The sequence below is a fragment of the Onychomys torridus genome, chromosome 1, assembly GCF_903995425.1.
Source record: "Onychomys torridus chromosome 1, mOncTor1.1, whole genome shotgun sequence".
Taxonomy (NCBI): domain Eukaryota; kingdom Metazoa; phylum Chordata; class Mammalia; order Rodentia; family Cricetidae; genus Onychomys; species Onychomys torridus.
In genome coordinates, this window is record NC_050443.1 from 54,842,101 (window position 1) to 54,857,796 (window position 15,696).

General features: G+C 46.4%; 1 protein-coding gene across 3 annotated transcripts in view; it reads right to left on the minus strand.

Annotated features, from left to right (window-relative positions):
- Positions 1-15,696, minus strand: part of Slco3a1 (solute carrier organic anion transporter family member 3A1) — a 280,922-nt gene that overhangs the window by 247,100 nt on the left and 18,126 nt on the right. Inside the window, exon 1 of one of the 3 annotated variants that reach the window (XM_036185279.1) lies at positions 2,692-2,844. The exons of the other annotated variants lie outside the window; for them this stretch is intronic. The gene's annotated coding sequence lies outside the window, so the exon portion shown is untranslated. Of the gene's footprint in view, positions 1-2,691; positions 2,845-15,696 lie in introns of those variants that run through there. 3 annotated transcript variants of the gene reach the window in all.

The window sequence follows — 15,696 nt, forward strand, 5'->3', positions numbered from 1 at the left end:
TCTCCACTAAAAACAAAATCAAAGAAACCCCCATGGCCTGTGTGACGGCTCAATAATCGAAGGCACTTGCCACCAAGCATGATGACCCGAGTCCCATCCCTGGAACCCACAGGATAGAAGGAGAAAACCAACTCCTACAAGCTGTCCTCTGTGTACACCATGGCACACGCCCGCCCTCACATGCATAGATAAATGTAATAAGGTCTTAAAAGAATAAATTCTTGGGCTGGGAGACAGATCCTGGGTAAAGTGATGAGTTTAGTTCAATCCCCAGATTCCATGGGAGAAAGCCAGAACTGGCAACACACACTTGTAATCTCAGCATAGGGAAGGCAGAGATGGGTGGATCCCTGGGTACCACTGGCCAGCCAGTAGGCAAGTTCCAGGCCGATGACAGGATGACAGATTCTCTTAAAACAAAACAAAAAAACAAACAAACAAACAAAAAACATGTGCATTAGCTTCTGGGGAACAGTATCTGAGGCTGTCCTCTGGCCTCCACATGTATGAGTACATACACACATGTGCACTGGCATACATGTGTGAACCACACACATCAACTCACATGTACACATAAAAAAATCTAAACTTCAAAGAATAACAGGATTTGAGTGCACAGCCACCTACCATCTACTTATCTGGACATGCTGATTCTGCAGTAATGAGTGCTCAGATATCATCTATCGCTAATGTTAATCCAGGTGATTTTTTTTTTTTTAATGGAGCATTTCTCGTGGAGTGGGTAAGGTGCTGAGCACTTTTACAAACCTATCTTTCTTGCCCATCCCCTACAACTACAGCAAGGGCTGTCACTGTTCCTTCCACTTGGCAGGAAACAGAAGTGAGGCTTCTCACGTCTGAAGGTCAAGCCAGCATAAGCAGGTGCAGGACCTGGAATCCCACCGGGCCAACCTCAGAATCACTGGGTTTCAAAACTCAGTGACACGTGTGTCACGTGGAAAGCCCAACCCCACCACCTAAATGAGGTGAATGAGGAGTGAGGAGCAACAGCAGCAGTACCCAAGGGGGACAAAGGCCACCACACACTCGATAAGAGTCAGCTGTCCAGCAAAGGCGCCATCGGTCTCTGATGCGCATTCAGATGGCATGCCCAGCCCAGGCCAGCCCAGTCTGAGACCAAGGGCACTGGGAACCCTGCAGAGAAGGCACCGACTTCTGGCTCCTGATGCCAGCCAGTCCGGCATTCCAGACAGCAGGGTGTGTGTGTGGGGGGGGTGCACCTTCTCAGATCCCTTTGCCACATGCAAGCAAACCACAAATGTGGGTATAATTAAAGCTCTTCTAAAATATATATATCTGAAATCTGCCAGATCACTATGGATAGCAAAGTGGTGTGTCACGGCATTTGGTTGGCTTTTTCCTCTCTTTCTTGGGCTTCTATCTAAGGAAGCTAATTATCTGCTGAGTACTTGAGGTGTGCCAGGCCCTGGGCACAGTACTTGACACAAATGTTATCTCATTAAATCCTGATTTAATGAGATATTAATCTTGGTATTATGGACTTCAATTTAAAGAGATGGAAGGAAAAGCTCAGAGAGGGTAAGGAACTGGCCCCAAGGCACACAGCTAGCATGACAGGAAGCTACTTTAAACCTTGAGCGCTTACATCCAGCCTGGTGTCACTAAACCCCGTGGCTTTCTCAGACCCCTTTCATCACAAAGAGAGACAGAGGGGAGGAAGCAGATTTCCAAGGTTCTGAGAATTCCCATGTGCCGTTTATATGAAGTGGCAAAACTCTATAGTTGTGCAGTCCTTTGGAACCTGAGCCTGGGTTTCTGAAAGGCAAAAGCTGCCAGGCCATGCCCAGAGGCCACAATACAACTAAGCATTGTGTAGTACTAGCTGCCACGGGGCCTGTGTGCACACAGACAGCCCCATGCCACTCGATGGGGAGGGACTCTGAGTGACTGCAGGGTCAAAGTCATTAAGGCCAATGGGGTCCCCAAATCAGATCCTTAGGGTCACTGCTGAGGTAGGCAGAAGCATTCAAAGGAGGAGAAGACACAGGAAATCCCAGTGTGTCCTGCGTGCTGGGCCAATGGCAGAAAGGAATGACAATACTCCAGATGACAGGAGGAAGGTGTCGAAACTACTTGCACACCTGCTCCTCAGCACATCTCAGTTCTGGGGCACTCCCAACAGCCAAGAATGTGTTCACTGACATCTGCCCTGTTCACACGCCAGGCCATTTGCCTCCCCATAAACAGCCTTAAACGCCAGCACAGATTCCATTAGGACACCGAGGTTTCATCACTTGGAGGACCTCAGAGTGGAGGAGGGGACATGTTCCTCCCCTGTCCTGGTCAGCCACCATGGCAGCTGTCAGCAGAGTTGTTAACCTCAGGCTCAGGTTCCAAAGGACCGCACAACTATAGAGTTCGAAACACTACATTAGACACTCGCCAGCACCTGCCATCCAGCTGGGACTCATGTGATTACTTCCATTGCCAACATTTAAAGAGACAGGCAAAGTGGCATCACCACATCCCAGTGAGTTTGTGCCTAGAGCAGAGCTCACCTATTCAAAACAAGGAAGGGGAATTGTGAGGCTTTAAATCCACCGTGATAAGGACACCTAAGATGGTGTCAGCGAGTGACTTGGTAGTCAGTACATTCTTAAAGACGAAGCCACTGTAGAAATGATGCTGAGGTCGGGACTCAGTACTCACCGTGCCTCAAGAATTGTGCCCAGAAGTCAATTGCTGAGTCCCCGAAGTGGCCACACAGAACACCATGAGCTGGAGCGCTACACAGAGTCACATGGCTCAGACTGATACATACAGACACAGCAGGGGCTCCCCTGACCCAAGACGGGGGCAGCAGGCCTGGAGCTAATGGGCAGACTCCAGGAAATATCACTGAGAGGCACAGGATGTGACAGCTGATGTCACTGTCCAGCTGATAAAGTCAGCTGGTGAGAGAAAAGACGCATTCCTTCCAGCGTGGGGATTTTGTGCTTTGTCACTCTAGAAGGGGAATACTTTCCACTGCATACTTCCAGGAGACCAAGGGCAAGGGCGGGCCTCACTGAAGGAAAGAGACAACCAAAGGCCAGGGCAGGGCTGGAGACATGATGGGGACATGGACTGGTCAGATCTTCCCAGCTATCCTTCTGATCTCATTATCTGCTTCCACTTCCTCTGGTGGAGACTGGCTATCCTTCCCCAGTCTCTGATCAGAGCATAGTAAGAATGCTCTAACCCCAGGGCCTTCGCATTTTCCTACTCCCTCTATCTGAAACACCCTAACTCCAAATAATTGCTAGAATTTGATGTTGTACTTCCTTTAAATGATACCTGCTCAGAGAGAGGTTGTCATATGGGAAAAGGTCCATTGTGTGAACAGATTCCCCATGCCTCCAGAGCTACAAAAGAAAGAAAAGGGAGAGATGGAGGAACCCATTCTGACAGTCGACACCTCAAACTGCCCACTGTGCATGATATCAAGGTAGAGAATGCTATAAAGACTTGCCTAACTGCCACCTCAGTACATGGAAGGCAAGGTCTTGAACCGTTGGAAGTCAACCAGGGGTCTATCTGAGCATCACTGGAAGACTGCAAGGGAGAAGGGGTATGGGACACCCAACTGGCACCAGCCAGGGGCTACTTTTTTCCTGTCTCATGTCATCTCCTACACTATGGTGTCAAGTCACAGGAATATAGAGGCTCCTGTCTGAGACACAGTAGCCTGGAGAATGACCCTGTCACCTGGAGAAGCTCCCAAACTCACCACTCACTTGAGGAGAGGTGGCCCTAGTCCTCCCTTCCTACTCTGCGGCCTGAGCCCTCAGAAAGGAGCCATGGAGAGTGGAGATAAAGAAAAGCCAATACGCTGTGAGCTCCTGTCTCGGGCTTGGTAAGGAAAGCGCAAAGGAGCCAGGAAAGAGGAGACTCATGTCTCATGTGGACCACAGCAAGGTGACCCAGAGAGCTTAAAAAACTTGGCCCTACTGCCCAGTACCAGCACCTGCTTTCTGCATGCCTGTGTGGGGTGGCGGGGTTCTTTTCTCCTAAAGGAGTAGCAGCTGGAGAAGCATCATGACACACCCTGGAACGCAGAGGAGCTCGGGAGAAGGAATGTACCTGTGGACGGACACCACAGACACTGACTAACTTCAACACACTCTGTTTTCTCACACCTCAAGCATCTCTAAGATTTAGCTATACCTATCCAGTAGGCTTTTGTGAGGCCCCAACAGTTTAATAGAATCATAGTTCCCTCGGCTGTCAACTTGACACTAACCTAGAGTCATCTGGGAAGAGGGAGATGTAAGTGCTGAATTGTCCGATTAGACTGGTCTATGACTATGTATGTAGGGCATTTTCTTGATAATTAATTGATGTAGAAGGGTCCAGGCCACTGTGGGTGGTACCATCCCTAAACAGGCTGCTCTCAGCTGTATAAATAAGTTGAATGTGAGCTTTGGAGCGAGCCAGTTAGCAGAATCCCTCCAATAGTCACTGCTTCAGGTACCTGCCTTGAGTTCCTGCCTTAGCGTCATCCCTGAATGATGAACTGTAACCCACAAGCCAAATAAGCCTCCTCCTCCCCAAGTCCTTTTGGTGATTGTTGCTAAATCCTTCCTTCCCTGGTGGAGATGTAAACATTGTCTACCCTTCTCCTTCTAGAATGCCAACCACACACTAAGGTACTATTCCTCCATCGTTTACTCTGGGAAACCAATGAACTAATCACTCATAGAGCAATGGGTGAAGAATTATGAGCAGGGGCAAAAGGACTTCAAAGCAACCACACCAGAAGGTCTGCGGCCAGCATGGAAGATGTCTCCCCCAGGACCGCACAGATGGAACCCCCTCCCACAGTCCTCCCCTGTTTGTATACTCTAGTCCTTCTCCAGACTCCGGGGCCACATGCAATTCCAATTAGCATAGAAATGCACACAGCTAGCTAGAAAGGTTGGCCACATACCCAGGTGAGGGTCCCATGATCTTCCCTGCCTCCTCCGACTGTAAGGAACATCAAGAGTCAACAAGCCTAGCTACGGTGATCTTTGGCAAGCATGCCCAACTAACCTCTTGAAGATGATAGCAGTGTGGCTTAGAGGACAGTACAGGATAATAGTTATGATGTTTATCCCAGAAACAGAAAACAAACTAGAACAAATAGAAAATTTCTTAGAACAGTATTAGCATTAACTATTAGTGCTGGTGGCATCCCTGGAGTTAAATGAGGCACGTAAAATACTCAGAAAAGGACCTGATGTAGAACAGACTAGGAAAAAAAAAACAAAAAAAACAAAAAACCTTAACTTAAACAAATCATCCTGATGATGTAAAACGTCAAAAGAAAACCAGAACCTAATTATCAAAGCTTCTAGAGAGATGTGAATTAAGAGGTCACTTAAACTCCATTTAATACCAGAAAATCGACAGCTCGGAATAATTTCTGATTTTAGTGATTCACATAATGCCTGCTAAAAAATCAATAATGGTGCCTTTATTTAAGAGGATCTTTTTATTTTATTCTTTCAAGAAGGCCCTGGAGGGGTGGAAAGATGGCTCAGAAGGTAAAACCACTTGCAAGTTCAACCCCCCAGAACCCACATTTAAACAAAGAAAAGCCAGATGTCACAGTACACACTCGGCATTTTCGAAGTACCTACAGACTGAGCCGTAGGAAAGCCCTAGAAGTGCATCATATTGACTATCCATCTGTGGTAGTTTGAATGTAACTGGCCCCCATAAGCTCATAGAGAGTGGTACTATTAGGATATGTGGGCTTTTTGGAGTAGGTGTGGCTTTGCTGGAGGACATGTGTCACTGTGGGGGCGGGTTTTGAGGTTTCTGATGTTGAGGATACTGCCCAGTGTCTGAGACCACTTCCTGCTGCCTTCTGATTAAGATGTACCCAACACCACCTCTGCCTGCATGCCACCATGCTCCCCACCATGATGATAATGAACTGAACCTCAGAACTGTAAGCCACCACCTCAATTAAATGTTTTCCTTTTTAAGAGTTGCCATGGTGTCTCTTCACAGCAACAGAAACCCTATTTCAATCCACATTTGGCCATTGATGACATTGCCTGTGTGAGGATACAGTGGAAGAGCTTGTACATCAGGCCAGACCTCTGTATGGGCCAGGCTGCTCACAGGGTGGCGTAGATGGCCAGCATAATCCTGCTGCTTACAACCTGACTTTACAAACACCATCCTTGGAAGCAGTTGGAACTAAGTTTCAGCACACCAACCAGTGAAGCTCATGATATCATTCTGAGAGCATGAGTCACGTGGGGATATACTGCTTTATAAATATGGACTTGGAATTTATCACCCACAGCGACTTATAATGGCATATAGAAGGATAATGACAAATAATTAAGAGGGGGAAATCCCTATAGAAATGGCTGCTATGTGTAAGGAAGTTTCAAAAGGCTCCAATGGGCTAAAAAACCCGGCAGTTACCACAAGGGGTTTTCTAGGGAGGAGCCCAGGCATCAGGGGAAGAAGACACGAGGCAAGGGACTACATGCTACAACCCCAATGTGTTGCTGCTTTACCAAGGAACCTAGGGGCTGTGGCATCTCACGGTACCTCAGCTGCTAAAGTGAAATTACAAGGAAGGTTGCAGGGTCCCAGTGCCAAGTTCCTCTCTCCTCACTCTCAGGACAACTGGATTTCCAAAAACTCTGCCCATCCCTGGTGTAAGTGAAACCCAGGCCGTTTATTGCCAGGTATAAAAATGGGGTGGGTGTCTTATTATCAAGCAGCCTCAGAAACGTGAAAGTTGAGATCAGCTGACACAGACCTGGAGTGTGGACAAGGGAGAAAGCGACCTTGTCACTAACCTCTCAGCTTACACAGATGATGCTTGCCTGCCTGCACTCTGGTGGCTGGCCTAGCTGTGACTTCCCTCTTCCTAGGCACTAACAGAGCAGTCCTGCCAACTTCTGATGGAGCAAAGTGATACCTAGCTCCTTGGGAGACAGCATGATACCTCCAACAGAACCCCAGCACTCTCTAGGCCACAGTTCAACCAGCTTTGAGAAAGTTCCCCTATTGGTCCATTGTTATTAAGACAGAGGAATGAGAGGTTATCTATAGTGGGCTGTGGTTGATGGAAGGCCTGAATCTATACGATGTTAGTAAATTGCATAGCTCTCCGCTTGACCATCTATTCATTGGTTTAGCAAATATTTACTAAAGGCTATCCACTGGCTAACCCTCAGTGGGGATCTGTGAGGACAAAGAGAAGCAAACACAGGATTTCAACAATACATCCTTTCAAGCGCAGCAACAGTTTGTCCCCAAGTCCCCTCAGCAAATGCTCCTGATGGAAAACACGCTTTGGGAGACGACACAGATTTCCTGCTCTCTCCTTAGCCTCCAATCCTCATAAACTCTCCTCCATGTGCGTGGATTTCCCCACGTAAGGGGAACCCTAGTCTTTGAGGTGAGCGCTGTTCACAGGCCCCTGCCCTAGAACATTCTGTCTTCTGGACAGCTACACAGTATCCTTGGGTAGCAGACTACCTATATGCAAGGCTGGTCCCATCTGCTGTCTTAGAATCTGACTCTCTAGAAGAGAGCATTTATATTTGAGGTACTTGAAAAGACTTTTAAAAACTATATTATCGTGCAAAGGGAGAGAAACCAAATTTAACCAAGGAACTACAGGAAAGTTGGTTGCATTTAGGGCCATGACATCCAGGCTAGTGCTCAAAGAGAACAGGTTTTTGGTTTGTTTGATTTTTTTTTTTTTCAAGATAAGAACTTATGTTGTTTCAGGGAGGGGAAAAAAGATGTTCTCAAAGTCGCTTCCATTTCCCTTCTCAATCATCTCTGCATGCAATTTGCTTGCCACAGGGTAATCACATCCTGTTAGCTTCAGTAGAAGGTCCTAGAAAGTCTGTACACTCACTGGTAGACTGAGAGTCCCTGGTGTGAAAAAAAAAAAAACAACCACAAAACTTCCCCTCTACTACTGGGGGTTTTTTGAGTGGCTTTTAAAAACCCTGCATCAATGCAAAGCCCTTCCTTTCTATGGGTCGGTGGCTTAGACGAGACAGAGGTGGACTGGAGAGTGTGCAGTCTTCTGGTTGTGGGAGACACAAAGAAAGAAGCAGTTGTGATATGAAATCCCTGCGTCAGTCAGCTTAGCCCACTTCCTGACTAACTTCAAATCGGAAACACAGACCTGGAACTGTGGCGCTCAAAATGGCTTGGATGTTTAAATGCTGCAACTGTTAACCAACCTCAGGGTGTTTTTCTTTTAAAGCCAAGTGGCATATACCTTTCAAAATGAAAACTAGCCAATGAGGCTAAAGAAGAGACTCTCTTCTGCTTTCTGTCCCACAGTGAGAGTCAACATCTCAGTGATCTTCTCCCAAAGGTCTTAGGGATCAAGCAGCTGTTATCACATCCTCTTTTGTCATGGGCTCTCCAGGAAAGATACTACCACCCACCATTCACCAGGAAAGCTCTTGTAAGATTAGTGCAGATGTCTGCATGCAGGTCATGGGATCTAGAGTGCTCTGGCGAGGAGATCTAGGAGCTCCTGTCTACCACACAGGAGCTCTATCTGGGTGTAGGATTCCATCAGCCTGCCCTCCACCATGCTCTTCTCCACAGATAACTCTGGCCCTGCTGCTGCAGAACAGAACTCTGCTGGAGACTGGATTTGTGCACAACACTTCCCTACCCTGCACTGTTAGAGCCCCATCCATACCCACAAACACTTCTGATTAAAAAGAAAAGCACTGCCCAGTGTCTTTCTAAATGGGACTGGTACAACCAGCTGAAGTACTTCTGCACCAAGGACTATCACTCAGCAATAAAAAAGGAATGAATTATTAATACATGCAACAACTTGGATGGACCTCAAGAGATTTGAGCTGAGTGAAGAAAACCAGTCTCAAAGGGTTGTATGATGAATGATTCCACTTCTATCCCATTCTTAAAATGATGGCATTAGAGAAATGGAGAAAGGATGAGTAGCCGCCTGGGTGAGGGAGCAGGGAAGAGTGTGACTATAAAGGGAGCATGATGACAGCCACGTACATCAGCATATGAGATGAAATTGCTGATAATTAAATACACAGACATGTGAATGCTTGTACACACACACACACACACACACACACACACACACTCATTTACACATACAGTGAGCTCAGGTGAAATGGGGATGTGCTGGGACGGAATCATGGCCATAGATTCTTGCCTTAAATAGAAAACACTTATGGTGGGACATCTACGCATTTGTAGTAATCTGATCACATTCTAAAAATCAATGCACTCAGTGGTCGGGATTATATGAATCATCTGGCTTTCCTTTTTGTATTTTATTTCTCAATTTGCAACATATGAATCACACAAATGGAGACTTCTACAGTGTGCACACACACATCATGCTAGTTACATTTGGAGAAGTTCACTGTTCTCTTAAACATACTCATAATTTCTCCCAAGTGCTATATAAATTTCAAATCATTAAGTACAATGATTTTATACTAGCCTTTTGGATGTTACTAACCCTCACCTCCATGGATGACATCAGTGTTTCCATAGTAACTAATGTACTTCAAAGTGGCAAATGCAAATGGAGGCTTTTAAAAAAAAAGTGACAGAAACCAAGCACATCACAGTGTCCGTGGCAATGCAGGACATTACACTGTGGGCGCCAGTTTGGGGACAAGAAATAAATATTTCAGCAGAATCCTTACACTACCAGATATGCTTTATAATAGTGGCTTCTTCAATTACACAGTTGCCTTTGAAAAAGTAGCTGCCTGATTGATTCAACATGCTAACTCCTCATAGTCTACATGTGAGTAAAAAGCATGAGCTCAACACCCTACATGCAGATCAAAGAGTTGTTTTCAAAACAGCCACTTAACTTTAGAAACAGGCTGCCGTTGCACCTAACAGAGAATGGCTACATCTAAAATATTTTACTGACAGGAGGAAAAATAACGCAACTGACCAAGACAGGAAACTGGAACACAGTAATGAATGAGAAAAAACAACAACAAAAGCCCCAATTCCTCGGCCCTGGATGTAAGAGGACATAGAATAAAATTTCCAGGAGATGTGGCCTTCCTCCACTGTGGATATGCTCCTTTTGATGAAGCCCAAATACTTTCTCAATTCTTTCAACTCTCTGGTTGTTTAGACATCAATGAATAAGGGCCTTTCCAGGTAGGAAAGCCCACGCCGTGAGTCCCGAGGCAGAGAGCTGGGAAGTAACAATCCTGGGTGGTTTTCTACAAACGAGGCCCCAGTTTTAACACAACTGAGTAGGGTGGGAATGTTGATCCATCCATGTCAAGCTGTCACTCGGCACCATCACGGACAGAGCAGAAGCACCAGGAAGTATCCCCAGCTACTCCCCGTGCTGCCAAAAATCAGTGTCTAGAAGAGGGTGATGACAGACATCCTGTTGTGTGTATAGCCCAGGCGCCTGTTCCTCTTGGTGACCTTAAGTTGCCCCCAAGGACAAGGAACAGCCTAGAGCCCACGGAAAATGCCATAAGAGTTACCATGCCATTTGGTAATGGTTTTACCTCTGTGGTAGGAGACTTTGCCTCATTTTGCAGTACCATCTCTGTGTCCCTGCCCAGCATCACCTTCAGGAAAACAGCAGTGCTGTCCTTCCTGTGGAATGGTACACAATGGTCACTGAGGGCTGGGAGGACACCCCATCTTCACATCTCCTCCAACTTCTAGCTACTTACTCAGAAGGGGCTGAGGTTTTTGAGTTAATTAGCTTCTGTCACTAGAATATATACCTGAGATGATCACCTTAGAGAGAGAAAAAGTTTATCCTGTCTCACAGTTCCATGACCAAATGGCCCTGTTGTTTGTGGGCCTGTGGCAAAGCATGATGTCATGGAGGAAAGGATGGCAAAGTGAACTTGCCTACATTAGGGCCAGAAAGCCAAAAAGCAAAGGAGGGAAGTGCTGAGGCCCTACAGTGACCTTCAAGAACAAACCCTCAGTGACCTAAATACCTTCTACTAAGTTCCACTTCTTAAATGTCTAACCATCTATCAACAGCATCAAGCTAGGAACCAAATATTTAACATATGGTCTCATGAGGAACATCCTAGGTACGAACTACAGCAGGTCTCAAAATGCTTTGAGGCTCTTTGAGCTATGCTCAACCCGACACCTTTCTACAGGGCACAACACTTACTATAAAAATGAACGAAGACTCATTTTTGCCTACTAGACTGAGTCAAGGCTTCTCCTTACCTACCAATAACTTCCACCCAACCCAGCCATCTTGCTTCACCGTGCGGAACTTCCCTTGAGGTATCATCCCCTCCTCCACTGTGAGCATATGACCCCTCCCGCTGTTCCTCAATTCTGCAGGGTCCACTTCGACCTCTGTCCCACTCCCCATGCAGCTTCAAGGGCTTCCCCATCTGCACAAAGGTACTATTATAGTCTTTTAGGAATAGCATCCAGTCCTCTGTTGTCACTGGCAAAGTATCATAACACAGACCCCTTTACTGCGGTAGTTCTTATATATATACCACCACCACCGCCACCATCATCACCACCACCACCACCACCACCACCACCACCACCACCACCATCACCACCACCACCATCATCACCACCACCACCACCACCATCATCACCACCACCACCATCATCATCACCACCACCACCACCATCATCACCACCACCACCACCATCATCATCACCACCACCACCACCATCATCATCACCACCACCACCACCATCATCATCACCACCACCACCATCATCATCACCACCACCACCACCACCATCATCATCACCACCACCACCACCACCATCATCATCACCACCACCACCACCACCATCATCATCACCATCACCACCACCACTACCACCCCCTGCCACCCAGTGTCTGGAAGAATGCCTAGTAAATCAGAGAACCGTGACAGTTAGGTCCAGAATGAATAAGGTAGCTTCAGAGAATAAAAAATGTTTAAGGGTAAGACAAGGGAGAAGGAACTCTGATATTAAAATAAGAAATGAGGGCTCTAGGATGTGGCTCAGGTAGTACAGTGCTTGCCTAGCAGGTAGGCAGCCCTGGGTTCAGTCTGTGCAAACCAGATGGAGTAGTGCATACATGTAATTCCAGCACTCAGGAGGCAGAGACAGGAGAATCAAAAATTCAGTCATCCTCATCTGTATAGTCACTTTCAGGCCAGCCTGGGCTACATAAGACCTTACCTCAAACAAAGTACACAAGAATTGTCATATTCATACTAATTTAACTTAAGCATTGAGAAGTTATTTAAGTGGTTAGGATAATAACATAAAAAGAGAAGGATTTCTTGGAATTTGATTAAATTAATACCTCTGATCAATAAAAACTGTCTTGGTGTTCAGGCAAGAAATTGAGTAACAGAAGCTGGCCCTCAGAGAACAACTGTAGAGACAAGGTCTGTTTCTGTCTCTTGGTAGAAGGAATTTACAGAAATGATGTTTTATGCTCTGAAAACTTCAGAGAGCTATATATGGGCTGAACAGTAAAATCCCAAACATAATGGCAAAAATCACAATGTCTATAACTAACTGATATGGTTGGGCCAACCACATAAACTCAGGCAGAATGGATGCTCCAGCACAGAGCACAATCACATGGGTCAGAAGACAGGAGTCAGAAGAATTTCCCCTGGGGTCATCAAGGAGGTTCTTTCTGTCCAAAACACAAGGCAGACAGGCCTATGAACTGATTACTTGGAAGAAAAGGCCTATATGTCTGAAGACCAACTCTGATACAGAGCCCTTCAGAATCACCAGTGTCCTGGCTGGAAAATCCCATTAGCATCTACTTCTATAGATTATGCAGTAGGCTAGACAAGGATAGGAACATGTTGGAAGGAAGGTATCTTCCTTCAGTTCTAGTATCACACCAAGTATTGACACCCCAGAAGTGGGAGCTGAGGGCAGAAAGTTAGCAGCAGGGCAGTACCTTACCCAGGGAGCTGAATCCAAGAATTGTGAAGACTCTGGAAGACCAGCATGAGACCTGTAAACTGATCCTGTGTAAGCCCAGGCTAAGGGGCTTCATGGGCTCTGCTGTCTGTGTCACAAAATACATAAAGGAGTTGGCAGGGTTGCATTCCAATATAGCTTGACTCCCATAGTTGGATGGCAGACTGGATTTGTCTATCACCTGTGGTTTTCAATGCTTGCTCTAGAGATACGGTTACCACTCCATAGTAACTGGCTTTCAGCTACCACCCCAGGGCTTCTTTACCACAAGGGCCCAGAAACCCTTCACAGCAATAAAGCCCCAAGAGCTGTCCCTGGTGGCCCACAGAAGGGACAACAGCAATAATGAGGCAGATGTCATCACACACATGGGCCAGGTACCATTCTTGGTATGCCACATGAAGCAACAACACTTCACACTCAGGAGATCTCCCTGTGGCAAGGACTGTGAACATCCTCAGGTTACAGCCAAGGAAACTGAAGGCTACAGAGTGATGGGCCGACCTGGAGTCACCCAAGATGGGCACAGCCCAAATGGAAGCCAGGCAGTCTTGCTCAAGAACCAAGTTAAGGCAGTACTGACACCAGGCCACCCAACCAAAAGAACAGACCTCAGAGAGAGGGAAAGAGAAAGACGTAAGTAAGAGAAGAGGAAAGTAATAGAGTCAGACCTCAAAAACAGTTTCATTATAAAAATGCAGCAATGTCCTCAATACCGAGTTATGCATGGGAACAGTTCTGCCATGTTTGAAGGGCTGAGACAACATGTGCTGAGGACTCCATCCTGTGCCAGGCAGAGGGAACACTCAGAAAATGGTGAATGCTATGTCTAGTGGTAAGCACTTTCTCCTCTGTTAAAAGGATACCCCCACAGATGTCTTGTCACTGTCAAGGGAGTGAATGTCCCTCTCCTATGAAGAAGTCTGGATGTACTACCTATCTCAACTTGTGGTCAAACTTCACAACATAAACTAGGTCCTCCAGACACTGTATTACAGGGTTCTTAAACCCATTACCAGTTTTTTAAACATCAAGTAAAACTCAGAAATGGTAAAGTAAAATCTTACCTTCAAAATGCAGAAAGTACAGAGACCTAGGACACTTGGATCAAGCCAGAAGGAAATACCCAAGTTTAGAATAGGGAATAGTGCTTGGGGGAAATGGAATCCATCAACAAAGAATATAATAAGCCCCAAAGCTGAGTGTGATTGAGCACACTGTCCCACAGCACTTGGGAGACAGAGACAGGCAGATAGATCCCAAGAACTCCCAGGATCCCAAATCTTAATTATTCAGGTCTGGATGGTGAAGAAAAGCCTACTGACTGTATTCTAACAACTACTTTTTGGGTTTGGTTTTCAGAAACTGGAACACAGAATTAAAGATAAAAGTGGAATTATTCTGAAACAACATAATTCCCAGCACTACTTTGAAGTCCATTAAATACATATCCCATACATGTAAGATTTACATTTCTGAGAAAACTGAGCTCCCCCCCACCCCCTGCATCAGAAGTCTTATAATAAGATCAAACTAAGACTCTTAGCACATGCTAAGAAATGTTTTCTAAGCACAGGAAATGCAAGCCTGTGCTAGGAGCTGGAAAGGTGACCATTTGTTGAAGAAGCCAGCACACATCAGGGAGTCTGCTCACTCTGGCACCGAGTGCTGTGATTTTGTGGGGCTTGTGATGGCAAAATTCTTACATAACGGCCCTTGCTTCTGGGTGGCTGGCTGCTCAGACAAATGTGAGAGTGAGGCTGAATGTGCAGGTGACAACATGCTGGGAACGTGTTCTTGTCACTGGTGGTAGCCACCAGGCCATGGCTGGGGAGGAGCTGACAGCCAGGGACAGTTAGTTCTCTGTCCCCAGCCAAGTCATATTCAGTGTTTTCCTGGGTTAAAAAGGGGGTTGGGAAGAGGCATGAATAGTGTTTTCTTACAAGCAGTAACATGTTAAGAGGGTATCAAAACACTCAATACACTTAAACATTCTACTCAGCTCCCCTCCCCTCCCCCTCCCGCCACATCCCCTCTCAGTCTCAGTGTGAGCCATGAAAGGGGTTATTAGAGCAGGTACATGGAAAGACCCAGAAGGGAGGCACTAACAAAAATAGCAAGCTCTCTCACCTGTGAGAGCCTCCACTCAGGGTGAAGACCTCTTATCCGAAATGCCCACCACCAGACTACTGGAATTCTAGAGTATTTGCAGATATACGATGAGATACCCAGAGAGATTCTGGGGGCCCGACTCAAGCCCAAACAGGAGAGTTACTCAGATTTCACCCCCTCCTTACACTGAGCCTGCAGGTCATTTCATGCGGCATCTTTGTTGTGCTTGCATCAGGAGTAACACAGGGTCACTGCCATGGATGGAATTTTCCATTCATGGCCTTGCGGTCGGTGGTCCTCCCTTCAGGGTAGCTCAGGATTTTGAGGTGTTTCCGATTGTAAAGCATCTTGGGCTTTCAGTCTTAGAGCTCAGGGTACCCACCCTGCCTGGGGATATACTTTCCCACATCTGTGAGGATTACATCAGATCCATACATACTTCCCCACACAAAACCACGTCCTCAAAACATTGATGCCTCTCCCACAGAGGTTCCGTCTTGGCTCTGTTCTTATGACCATCCATCCCTTTTACTCCTGGAGAACACACCAGGAAACAGCAGACAACACTCTAAGAAATTGCCACCCAGAAACAGGGCTGGGATG